The following is a 14,328-nucleotide window of genomic DNA, read 5'->3' as shown; positions in this document are numbered from 1 at the left end:
ATCACCATGCTTAAGTCTGTTTTATATATCAAAGGCAAGAACAAGAAATAATGTACATATATTTCTTTTGGGGATAAATTATTAAGTAAAACCTGGTTTTGTTATTCACTGAAACAGTATTCACAAAATAGGACAAAGTACATTAAGAACAACAGAAAAGACTTGAGAGCATTACGATAAGTGAGGTGAGTCAGAAGAGAAAGAAAAATGCTGCATGAGATCTTCTCTATGTGAATTCAGTTAAAGGCTCAAGTTGAGAAAAACATTTGGGGTTTCAGGGATGGAGGGACTTGGATAACAAGTATTTTAAGGCTGCAATACTCTAACAAGTTTACTACCAAACTATTTAAATTATGACTTTATTTCTTTTAAGATCATGTTACCCTAATTTTAATCACCAATTTTTAAGATTTAACTGACTGATTGAGAGGCAACAATTTTGAAATATTCTTTTCTGGGGTTGTTATTCTGTAGGTGAAACAAAAGAGAAAAAGCAGACTCCCTCAAGATTTAGATTTAAGTTTTATTTCATCTTCTCTTGACTATATGCCAAATTATTAAATCTTTTAGGCCTCAATACTTACATTAAGATATGAAAAACATGAGTTCAGAGCAATAGACAACAGTAAGGCATTTATTTGCCTTGCATGTGGCCAATGTAGGAGAGACTGAGGTTCGAATCCTGGCATCACATATGGTTCCCCGAGTCTGCCAGGAGTGACTTCTGAATACAGAGCCAGAATTATCTCCTGAATGCAGTCAGGTGTAACCCAGAAACCAAATAAACAAACAAACAAATAAATAAATAAATAAATAAATAAATAAATAAACTAAGATATGAAAAGCAATGCTCTCCATTTCATTATCACTTTATAATCATTCTGTTTGAGATTATTTTATAGGGGCAACTTTATAATCTGAAAATAATTGTATTTGTATCTTTTTCAAAGTTTTCATCACTTACTATTTTCTTGATTTTTGTTGTTGGGGAGCTGCACCTTACTATGTTTAAGAATAACTCTTGATGACGTACCCCTGTGGAGTCAGGGATAAAACTGGGGTTAGCCCCAGAAAAGGTGAGGAAATAGCCATTGTACTATTTCTCTGGAGTTGAGTTGTTTCTTCCATTCAATAAACCATAGTCTTGTTTTGACACTCTTTATTCAAAATACCTTGTTTATTTTATTTTATTTTATTTTATTTTATTTTTTGGTTTTGGGCCACACCCTGTGACGCTTAGGTTTACTACTGGCTATACACTAAGAAATTACTCCTTGCTCAGGGGACCATATGGGACACCAGGAATGGAACCCAGATCTGTCCTGGGTCAGCAGCATGCAAGGCAAATGCCCCACTGCTGTGCTGTCGCTCTGGCCCTGCTTATATTTATTTTTAAAGTATCTCTTCCTTGGATATCAGCTACTCTAGGTAGATTTGGGTCTTCTCAAATTGGGTCTTCCTGAAGTGGGTCTTGCCTGGGGCTATTGCTGAATTCTCTTTTTACCACTGACATCAAAGTTCTAATTATGCCAGTTGCCTTCTCAAGTGCATGTGATAAATTAGATATGCATTGTTAGATTGTGTCATAACATAGAATACCAGTTGCTTCCTCCAAACTTTGTAAAAGTTTCCATTGTATTTAAGGTAAGTGTGAACTCACATGTTAATTTAGATATAGGCCATCCACTAATATAATTACTCAGCCATTCCTTTACTGGATCACGACCTTTCCTCTCTCTGTTCTTCCTTTTGCACACCCTTATATCCTTCTGTCAGACTCTAGCACAATGATATCCTTTGTTGTTTTTAAATATTCTCTCTTTCCTTTGCCTATAATGTTTTATTCCCGATATTAAAGTGACTTGCTTCCTGCTTTTTCCTTGTCTCTTCTGAAATGTCAGAGCCTTAGAAATGACTCCTTTCAACATCGATCTAAAACAAGGTCACCCTGTCTCTCTTCCCCTACCTACATTTTTTTCTTATAATACCTTTCACTTTGATACACTCTACTTTTTCTGACTCTTCTTAAATTATACCTTTAATAGGAGCAAATGTATATATATACACATATATTTCCATTTTTACTATTCTGTAGTAGTGCTTAAACCATGACAAAACTGTGCTGTGTCTCAATTAATATTCACTGAGTGAGTAAACTCATACATGATTGTATACATTGAATAATACTACTTTCAACTTGTGTTTCTGTTTGGTCACTGCATTATCCAAGTGGACTGACTAAGAACCACATCTCAAATGTGGAATTTGGGTAGAACTAACAGAACCATAATTGTTTCACATGGTATCAAATATAGCTAAAATATTCCTGGGGACAGGAATAGTGCTGGTTCAGCCTCACATCTCTTGTAGTTTGTGCAAACAGTTAGTCCTCAGAGTGAGAGAGAGTAGATGGCTGGAAGGTTCTTTGCCATGTAGAGTCATGACAGTATTGTAATAGAGATCGCAATCGAGATAACAATTCAACAAGAAAAAGAGAGGTTGATTTAGTCGTCATCATTGTTTAAATAGTCATCATAAAGTAGATTGAGAATTGGCCCAAATTCAAAAGGATGGGAAGTTGTATGCTTTTATTTAAATGAAAGAAGTGCCAAATAATTTGCTGATATACTTTAAAATTATTATAAAACACATAGCTATTTGAGTGCTTGTTTTAATAAAATAACCTTTAAGGCTTTCCTATTATACATATATATCTTACTCAACACAAGCAAAGACCAGATTGATTGGCCAGTTTTATACAAACGAATTAAGAACTATGAATATTTTGTATCCATGTGAGAATTATCTTCATGCCTCACCAAAAAATGTTGTTCAAAATTTATCAAGGTACTTTAAGTTGGTAACAAAAATATGAATAAGTATTTAAAATATTTCAAATAAAATGATGCAAGCAATTTATTCAGTGAAACATATTAAATGTAATTTGTCTCATTAACTTATTACACATATATCCTGTCCCCTTTCCCACATAAACTCCCCACTTCTATTAGTTCACTGACAACACGACAGCACTTTTAAATGCACTGAACATTATTAAGACTGAAATGCTTGTACAGTGATGGAAAATACATATTTTGAGTGTTCTCATTTCCAACTTTTACTTGGTTTTCATTTAAAAAAATAGGTAAGTTAATTTGATTAACATGAAAGCCAGTACTGTTTAGATAGTAAAAAAAATATTCTTTCACTCAATATTGTCACTTAAACTCTTTATAGCATTTACTATCATTAAAAATGTTTCATTTCTTTTTAGTAATCACATTCTTCTGCCATTATCTGAATCCTTTATCGTTTATTTTATAATTGATTATACAAATTATATGTAGTGTGGATACCTATGCAATTATATTTTCAATGTATTAATGAAAAGTAAACCTAAAAACATTGTCTCTAGGGAGGGCTAAGCATATCATAGAAATATGATTAGATTCAACATTATATATTCTGATTGAAGAATAAAACAAAGCACTTTTAAAAATTAATGTGTAATAACAAAATTAAACCTTGTTAACAACAAAGGCATAATCAAAAATATCACCAAAAATCTGACAAACAGAAATTCACCAATGGATAAAATGGAAATATTGATATATAAATAGCCTAAGCATGCATTAATTTTACAGTGTCACAGGTGATCAAAAATAGCTACATTGTGTTTTTGTGATACTTCCTTATTGCATTCTGAAAATATAAAGGGAGAATATAGAATACTTAAAGACAGATTTGATTCCCACAAGAGATTGAGGAGGACCTGTCTTTCTTCTAGTATTTAGAAGTAAACTTCCATTATAAAAGAGATTTTTATCATTAAATTTTTAACAGAAAAAAGATATGTACAGTTTCAAAGAGCAAATGCAATTTTAGCTTCAGAATCTTTTTTCCTCCTCAAATATTAAAGGTATTTGTAGATCCTTAGACCTGTTTGTCTATTTAGCCAAGTTAAATTAAAATGCAAGATGATAATCTATTGTTAGATTATTTTTCCAATATTGACAATCAGTTCCTTTTCATAATGATTTTTCTCTGTGCTAGCTACTTTAAATCTTTTTATCCTGTACCCATAGGACTGAACATGATTATGAAAGATAAACCTTAGTAATAAAAGATGAAAAGAGGTTATGACATTTTTATGAAACAGAAAAGGCAACTTCTTTTGATTCTAATCTTATAGTTACCAAATTATTAGAGCATTATTAGAAGAAGAGGAAGTAGGCATATTTATTCACAAGAACTACTGTCATAAATTACATTTTGAAAAGAGTAGAACTTTCACAACACTAGTGTGATGTATCTTCTTTTTACCTTATAAATCATTATGTAGAATTTAGATTTTATGAAGATATTAGAAAGGAATATTTATCCATAACACTTTCCCACAAACTGCATCTAAACAAGCCTCCAATATTGTGTTTTCCAAATGCCTCAATATTTGAGTGACCCATTTTTAAGCACCCATGATCCAACATATAGTATTACTATATTTTTATCCCTAGTTCTAACCTTGGGAACACAGTATATGACTCTTCCGAATTTGCTTCCTACCTGGATTTTATATTTTTATTTTCTCTCTCAGTAGTCTGTCCCACACAACTTTCGATTTGAGATTAAATGTTTCCTCTAAGTAAATTTACAAAGAGATTAAACATATGAAGAATTTAGAGAGAAGTTAGTCAATAGGAAAAATAATTCTTTTTTTTTTTTTGGTTTTTGGGCCACACCTAGTGGTGCTCAAAGGTTACTACTGGATCTGCCCTCAGAAATCACTCTTGGCAGGCTCAGGAGACCATCAAGGATGCAAAGAACTGAACCCAGGTTCATCCAGGGTTGGTTGAGTGCAAGGCAAATGTTCTATTGCTGTGCTACCACTCCAGACACAGAAAAGTCTACTCTTTCTGTCTGGAATAGACTGTCCAATTGTCCAATCTAGAGATGGGGGAAAGTGTGGGAAAGTGAGGAGGTTCCAGCCATAGGTCACACCATCATAATATAGGCATCTACCAAATGCAATAACTAGCTAAGAACTGTTTCTGGCTTTCTACAGGGAGCCTGAATTAATTCCAAATGAATAGCCTCACTAGCATATGCTGAAATTGAAGAAAGTTGAGGGACAGCAGTTTAGGATATGACCTTTCTTGACATTGTGCCAACTAACTTGTCAATAAAAGTCTGTCAGACCATATAAAAACTGTGTTCAAATAACATAATCAAATAACCTATGATGTGCACCATAATCCAAAGTTTGCCAGTCATTCTTAATTTTCTTTGGTGGTTGGTAAAGATAATTGAGAAAATATATCATTTCTCTGGAAGAGATGATCCTATAGGTCTCCACCAAGCATTGCATGGCATAGTGTTAAGGAAGTTTATCCCCATGTGATCCCTCAAACAACAGCTTCCACTTGGTAGGAACCATCAGCATTTTCAAGTGTGGGATAAGATTTTAGGTTGCTGAAGGTTAAATTAGGGTCAAGAAGTCACATGCAGTATAAAGTTTCACATTGACCATTGAAAATGAACTCCTGCATCTTTGGAAGGAAAACCTGATGCTGTCTGTGACAATAATTATTGGGAGAGAAAAAATCGCAAACATTTAACAGATAAATTACTCTGTAAAAGGTTTCATGGGTCATGTTAATTTGTAACAACAAAAAAACAATAAAACTTGGGGCCAGAGAGATTGTACAGTGGCTAGGGCACTTACCTTGCATGTAGCTTATTTTGGTTTGACTCCTGGCATCCTATAAGGCTCCTCAAACCCTTTTGGGGTGATATCTGAGTACAGAAATGGGAGTAACCTCTGAGAACCAATGGAATGTTACCCCAAAACAAATGATAATAATAAAACTTTAAAATAAATATGCATACCTATCATCTGCTTAAAAAATGATCATTTTTTACATTCTAAGAAAAATGGAGATTTCTTTCTGGTTACAAAATATGAATATTCTCATAAAAGGCACAATTCCCATTCCCTCTCTGGTGACTGCACATTTTGTGAAGCTTTCAGCAATTCATTATTGCTTTTTTCTTACAATTTTGATAAGTACTGGGCACTCCACTGATTTTGTTTCTTGCCAACCAAACTTTTCATTTATACAGAAGTATTATAGGCATTTCCAAGAAATTTTTTCATTTATATTCTAACCTCATATTTAAGAACTGTGGAGAACCACAGTATGAGTTCATAATAAGAGCAAATTGTGTTTATCATATGACTCTCTTAAGAACTAACTGATCAATGAAGCACTAATCCATTCTTGATCAAGTGAACAGAAGTAGCTTAGAGCCAGTGTTGCATTATTTTAGAGGATTATTATGTATTATTTGTATTTATTACTATATATGCATATATTGTATATATAACTATATGCATATTCATATTTTCAGTATGTATTTGTAATATGTAAAATATATTTGTAAATATTAATATATATACATAGATTATCTTCAGGGATGAGTTACTCATAAAAATGGTAGAGCACTTGCCTTGCACTTTTTTTTTTTTTTTTTTTTTTTTGGTTTTTGGGCCACACCCGTTTGACGCTCAGGGGTTACTCCTGGCTATGTGCTCAGAAATCGCCCCTGGCTTGGGGGGACCATATGGGACGCCGGGGGATCGAACCGCGGTCCTTCCTTGGCTAGCGCTTGCAAGGCAGACACCTTACCTCCAGCGCCACCTACCCGGCCCCATGCCTTGCACTTTTAACTTCTGGATGTTGATCCCTAGAACCACACAGTTCCACAGTTCCCCTGTTGCAATTTAGCCTTTGATGAGGCTAGAAGGTGATGGGAGGGAGGATGAGGTCCTATAGCTCAGCCCACTTGTCTGCCACTCTGTTCAGCCTGTGGGTCTGAGGGTTCAGGATAGCGGCGGGTAGAAAACTCACAGGCAGTCAGGCTTCCGGAGATATCAGCTTTATTCAGTGGATAAGGCTGAAGAAGAATCCGTCCCAGAATGACCCTCAGCCTTCCTCAGACCCTTGCTTTTATACACAAGAATCAGGTACCACCCTAGGGTGGGAGCAGAATACCAAGTAAGGAATAATCGAATATACTATCACCAGGTCACACCCTAGGGAGCGGGCAACTATTGATAAGGGTAGGATCAGTAACCCAACATTCCCCCACATTGCATTTCCTGGTTGAGCATCTCTAGGAGTATCCTGAGGTCCCTGAATTATTTTCAAGTATCATTTATTATAAGTAAATATTCTTATAGAGACATTTTACATGGTTTGTGACATTCTCTTTATTCAAATCCCTTGTTAAAAGAATTAATGTAGAGACATTTGCAGAGCGGCAGTTAAAAACTATAATTGTCTACTTCAGAGCCCTTCCTGTACCATTGAGTAATTTTTATGTTTATTAAGTAAACAAATACAAATATAATGGGCTTATACTTTTTTTTAGCAATTCTACTATATACTCTCTAATGATAAAAATTCTTCTAGTTATATTTATTTTTTTCTGCTGCCTAGTTCAGTAAGTACTGCCTTTCCAGACAAACTGTATTTTTACCTTCACTAAAACAAACGCCTTGTAATGATGGTTGAACAGGGAATTAGTGTCAACAGAACCACCTCTGCCCACCTTCTCGACTGTACTCTCAGTAGACGGAACGGACAGGATAGCTCAGAAATGCTGATATTCCCATTACCCACAATATTCTCAGTCACTTTGTGAAGAAGTTATCCTTTTGAGTGACACCTAAAAAAAAGAACATGTTACATGGTTCCTACAGTTGATAATTCTGTTTGTATATTGTAATTTGAAGAAGTAATTAATTGTTAATATTATATACCAATTGTAATTTGAAGAAGTAATTGTTAATATTATATACACAAAGTGGTGCTGAATCTGGGCAAGAAAATTCTTGCATATGCAAAAACATCAAATTCTTGTGTGGTCAACATTAAAAGCCATATAATTTTACTTGGCAACTGTAACTCAATACATCTTAAAGAAAAAAATGTGCTCTCACATCCTACTTACTCCATCAATGTCAAGTAAATAGCATGTATTCCCCATTATTATACTTCTAAATATTACCTAGCACACAAGTTTGATGATTTTACATTTTCTATGCAGGGGCTGTAAAAAATAATCAACAGTGAAAAAAAGGTCATGTTGATTTTAACTTTGATTCCAAAGTTTAACTTCAAAATGTCTTCGACTTAGTCTAAGTATCTCATTTGATCAGTGATGTATTTTTATCTTTAACATTAATCGGATGCTCATTTTGAAACTGTGTAACTTAACCAACCTGATTGAAAAGTATTGTTTCATATAGGATGTTAACTGAGTTATGGGACTCCACTATTTGTTTTGTATAGTAGTTTTGTTTGTTTGTTTTGGTTTGGTTTGGTTTTCAGATCACACCCAACAGCACTCAGGAGTTACTCCTATGTCTCTATGCTCAGAAATCGCTCTTGGCAGGTTCAGGGGACCATATGGGATGCCGGGATTTGAACCACTATCCTTCTGCATGCAAGGCAAATGACTTACCTCCATGCTATTTCTCCAACCCCTTTTGTATAGTAGTTTTAAAGAATTCAAACCTAGCAAATATTTTATATAAAATCATAAATTTTATATTTAAGTTTTATATTCTACATAACTAAAATCTCATTAAGATCACATATTTACTAAAGCTTAATTGTTCCATCACTATATGTGATAGATAGCATGCAACAATTCTTATGACCAAAACATGTGACAGATGAAATGGCTAATGGTAATGTGGTATGTTATTTTCTCCCAATTAAGTATTAACAGTCATTTGTTGACTTCATGGATGAAATAGTGTGAAGGAAAGTTTGTCTCTGAATTTGTGTTCATGCTTATATTTTCTTTGTGAACCTTAGAACCATAATCATAATGAAATCTAGATGTTGTTAGCTATTGAAAGATACATAGTAATAGGATTGTCTGGGAGCAAGAATGACACTTGGCCTGTGTGTTGAATATTCACTTTTGAAACATTTATTTTTTTGACACCTAAATGGAAAAATTCAACTCAGTGCTTTCTACTCCACTTGTTGTCATGGCCTGTTTGGTTCAGACACTAAGGGAATTCTCAGGGTCCCTGTTCTGGAAGGTGGGTGCAAGGCATCGACAATTGGGAAACAGATCAGATACTCAAAATTGAAATTGAAATTTTGTTCTGTTTATTTTTCAGTTAAAGCAGTTTACTTATACTAATTTATTTGGCAAGCATCATAATTGCAGACATAACTGTTAGTTCTCACACTGTATCAGACAAAATGTACAGGGCAAGCTGCTTGTTTATATTTACAGACCCAGGGCAAAGCCTTCAGCTTCTGTGCTATTCTGCTATCTAGTCTAAAATTATTCATTGTGGTCAGTCAGCTAACAAACTCAGTTTTCAGAGACTGGTATTTTTTTTTCTTTGTCTTTTTTATTCAGTTCATGCACTCTAAGCTGGGCTAGAAATATTAACCTTTAATATGACTGCACTTAGACTATCAGCAAAGCTAGGTTTGAGGGCAGTTAATAATTTTCTAAGACTAATAAAATTTCTTGAGCATACACAACTGCTCATGGCAGGGTGAGTTTACAGAAATCTGAGTGGTGTTTAAGAGAGGCTCAAAGAAATGTTCTTAGAATGCTAGTGAAGTTATGTCTCAAATAATATTTATGCTATGTCCCCTATCAGTTTTTTTATTTCCTTGAAGGAAGCCAAGTTCTCTGGAAGCCTCGTGCCCTCCCTTGTGGGTGCAGATGACTTCTTGAGCCCAGTGCTTTCCCTTGTGGGTAAAGAGAGCTAAGGCCTTTTGAGCCTAGTGGCCTCCTTTAACATGGTCTCAGGGTCAGAGTTTCTTACACAGGGGTGTTGTAGCAAATGTCCCATTGACTTTCCAGTAGCTTCATACATCCAGAACTTCTCATTGCCATCAGCATCCTCATACGCATCTACTTTACTCTGGTTCCTGATTATCTGAGAAATACAGCAGCATTTAGGTGTATTGCCCCTCTAATGGCATATGAAGACATTACCAACTATCATTCCTTATTATCAAAAACATATATATACATATACATATATATGCACTTTTAGTCAAGGAAATGTGTAGACAAATACTCATTGTATCACAGTGAAAGCATTTGTGTCAGAATCCTATACCTTGGCACCATGGGGCTCCAATGTTTAAACACAGCCCAATTCCATCTACATTTTCAAAAAACAACAGCTTGGTCCAATCTCTAGAGACAAATGATCTTAGAATGGAAGAGATGACATTTTCTTTATTAAGCCTATTTGGACAAGGGAAAAATACATCTTGTACTTTTCATGAGCTCTGATAGATTCACTGGTAAGGTTACAGAAGAAATAACCAGATTGTTACTGTTTGAAATAATTACATCGAATTCTTACTTTTTTTTGGCATTTTTTTATTTTGGCTTGTTCTGTTATTATTTTTTTCTACCTGAAATCTTCTTCAAAAAAATTGAAAGGCAGTTACAACTGCAAAGAAAGTTCCCATCAAAGTTCTGCCTGCTGTTTCTTTGTACCCATGGACTGTTTATCCTCATCCATAATTCATCTTCTGAAAAAGTAAAGAAGAAGAATAACATAAAGCTGGGAGTAAACGGTGACATGGTACCCAAGATCCCTCAGGATTCTAGCATTAGACATAGAATTTGTCTTGTGATATATACATTTTCAGAGCCTTCTGATTATTATAAAACCCTAAAATACTTTATTAGCTTTCTAATATTAAAAGTCTCAAACATATTTCTATTCTTGTCCTCAGGTTATATATGTATATTATTATATTAATTATATTAATATTATTATAAAGTGATATATATCACGTTTGCATGCTATATAAAATAGCTTGGTTCTTAAAATTTAAAATAATACATGTACATTATATAAAGGAAATAATAAAACAAAAAATTTAAATGCAAGAAACATTGCATAAACCTAAAAGCAATATCATGAAGTCCAGTGCTTAGTAGCAGGATCTTTGTACCATTATGACGGAACATTCCTCATAAAGCATCAGACAAATGTGTGAAAACAAGAGGGATATGAGAAGAAATATTCCTAGATAATTGTTTTCAGCTAACTTAGAAAGTGATGTCACATGTGATGTTACTCTAGAATGATAGAGCAGTTAATAATAGGACCAATGGACCCTTTTCTTCTCACACACGGTGATGGCCAGGGCAGGAAGCAGTTTCTTTAGCTTTGTCTTCTATATCACACATGGGGAAGTGCTCAGAGCTTACTCCTGACTTTCTGTTCAAGGATCATTTCTGACTCTGCTCAGGGACCATATGCAGTGTCAGGAATCAAATTGAGGTCAGGTATGTGCTAGACAAGCATTTTCACCCCTGCACTGCTTCTCTGGCCTTCATGGTCATATTTTTTTTCAAGTCACAGAAACAACTGGACATTCAAGCATCTGTATTTCACTGTGCACAGGAAGTTACAAAGTATGGTGTAACTTTTTAAAGATGGTTAAACTGGAGAGCAAGTCGAGTTTTCAAAATTTAGCAGCTCAAGGAGTTTTATTCTAAACACTCCCTACTACCTGATTTCTGCTCAAGATCTTTAATGAGTGCAACATGATAAGTATGACAAGTCACATTATTTCCCTTACTAATATTTAAGAGGAAGGTGCAGCTCATGACATGAAGCTCACCACAAAGAGTGATGAGTGCAGTTAGAGAAATAACTACATTGAGAACTATCTTAACAATGTGAGTGAATGAAGGAAGTAGAGAGCCTGTCTGGAGTATAAGTGTGGGTGGGGTGGGGAAGAGGGAGATTTGGGACATTGTTGGTGAGAATGTTGCACTGGTGAAGGGGGGTGCTCTTTACATGATTGAAATCATACAACTACAATCATATTTGTAATCACGGTGTTTAAATAAAGATAATTTAAAAAAAGAGGAGCAAGTAACATATCTACTGGTGGATCATTCATATTTAATGATTGGGATGCTTTCACTACACAAATCTGAACATGCAGCTCATTGTTGTTCAATTCAAGTCATTTTGATCTAATATCTAATCACACATGCATACACACACACACACTCACACACACACACACACATACTCTACCACCACCACCATCACAAACAAAAGCTATGGCACTGCAAAGAATATCAAAGACTTAACATGGAAGACCTTTCAGATAAAGAGAAAGGTGAAAAATTTACAGTAAAAATAAAGGTTGACCTTGTTGCATTCTTTAGGTCAACTCTTTGTACTAAGTGCTAAGTTTGCACATTTTCTGAGTAGGCAATCCTGTAATTATTTCTATATTCTAATTAACTAAAAGTCAACTACAAAAATAGATGAAGAGTACCAAGAAGGTATTTTCTCCCAAAAAGAAATAAATTTTGTTTAAAGTAGTGATTAAAGGGAAAAATAAAATGATGATCTGGATATATTAAAAGGAAAATAATTTTATGTAGGTGGTTCCAATACCTTAAGGTAGCTAAGATTTTATTTTCTTTAAAAGTCTAATTACTCGCCTTCCTGGAGCAGGATTTTTAGCCGGCAGGGCAGGCACCTGGCAGACCTCCACATGTGCCAGGGGCCTCTTGGCCCGGCCTAGGGTAGGGGGGCCCGGACCTGGGTCACCCGACCCTCCTCTCCCCCTTTCCTCCGGATCTCCAGGTGGGTTCCTGGGAGGAGCTGATGGGGCACCCTGGGTTTTCCCCACTCCCAGGCCGGCTCCAGAGGTTGGCTTAGGGGGTGGAGTTTGATCTGGGGAGTGGCAGATAGCTGCTCAGCTATACTCAGGCTGTCACTGGCAATTTCATACCAGTCTACATTTTGCAAACCGTGCGGGGGGCGCTAACCCCTGCGCGAAATATACTCCTCCCAACCATCAGTACCCCAGATTTACCCTTCTTAACTTCAGTAACACACAGTTCTAATCTCTGACCAAAGACACACAGTAGATCTAACAAATCCCAGAACTACTTAGAAGGACACAAATTGAACACATATTGAACACATATATCTTTTGAATATTTTATGGTTATTTTCTTTAACTGCTGTAACTCTCTAAATATTCTTCTACCATGATGTTTCTATCCACTTTTCATCTTGTCTCTTCTTTGTAAGCTGTTCAGTAAGGATTGTTGGTGGAACTGTCCCTCAGTTTGATGCCTATGATTGAACTATGTCATGGAAATTGCTGGTCTTGTTCCTATTGCCTCCAGATGCACCAATAACACTTCATGGTATTGATCCTTGTTTGCATAGACACATTAAAATGGGAAAACACTATACATACAGGTAAGTTCTTATCTAATAAATCTCAGTACAATGTACCTTACACCCTGAACATTGATATAATGACCTGGCACAGGCCTCAGAAGAATGGGCATCCTCCATTCACGCCTGAACCAGGCAAGCTATCTACGAAACATCCAAGGTCTTTTATAGCAACAGCTGGAAGCAGTCCTCTACCAGAAAAGACACTACCAAGGGTCTGACATCGACCTCCTAAAAAGAGACTTCTGTTTACACTGAGAAGACTTGACAACAACAATGACCTGCTCTACAGGACATGGTTCTCTCTAGTGCCCCTTAAGTGTGAGGTGAAACGAGAGGATGCTCTGCACCATCCTGAGTGCAATATGGGATATGCAGACTCCAGGATCTTTAATACAGAAGCATGACACCAACAACAGAGACTATGTGAGGAATGGAGGTGTATTGCCACTACAGATGATGACTTGAATTGGACAAACAAGTTTGCCTGGAGCCTAGAGTCAGTCCTGTACCAGGAAACTTCAGGGGTAGGGTCTCCTTGTATTTAGACCATAATTTTTCTTTCCATGTCCCTTATATTTTGGTGGGCCTATGCAAACAAATGCCACTTTAACACTGTTTTTTTACTATGTTCCCTTGACTCCAACCCTTAAAAAAAACAACCCACTAAAACTTTTGAGGTTAACTTAAACTAGTAAGCATGTGCATGGAACTAGATAAATGTACTTTGCCCTCAATGTTTAAGGAGTTACATAAGTCTAATGTCTTTAGATTATATTGTGTGCTGCTAAGAAATAGTATGTACTACAACTGGGGATTTGAGGGACAAAGTAATTATATTGTAGTTGGGTTCAGTTTTGTTTTTCTCAATGTTCTTTGGCTGAAACTTCAAGGCTGGGATATCATCGATGGGACTACCGAGAATTCTGTTTATGGGTGATTGGGCTTCCACTGTAACTTTACCCTGTCCTCTTTCTTTGCATCTTTGTTGTCATAATTAAAATAATAAAAAAAGTCTAATTACTCAATTTTGCAGTGCTGAT

The sequence above is a fragment of the Suncus etruscus genome, chromosome 3, assembly GCF_024139225.1.
Source record: "Suncus etruscus isolate mSunEtr1 chromosome 3, mSunEtr1.pri.cur, whole genome shotgun sequence".
In the NCBI taxonomy this organism is placed as follows: domain Eukaryota; kingdom Metazoa; phylum Chordata; class Mammalia; order Eulipotyphla; family Soricidae; genus Suncus; species Suncus etruscus.
The sequence above is the reverse complement of the archived record's forward strand: the minus strand, read 5'-3'. Positions refer to the sequence as shown.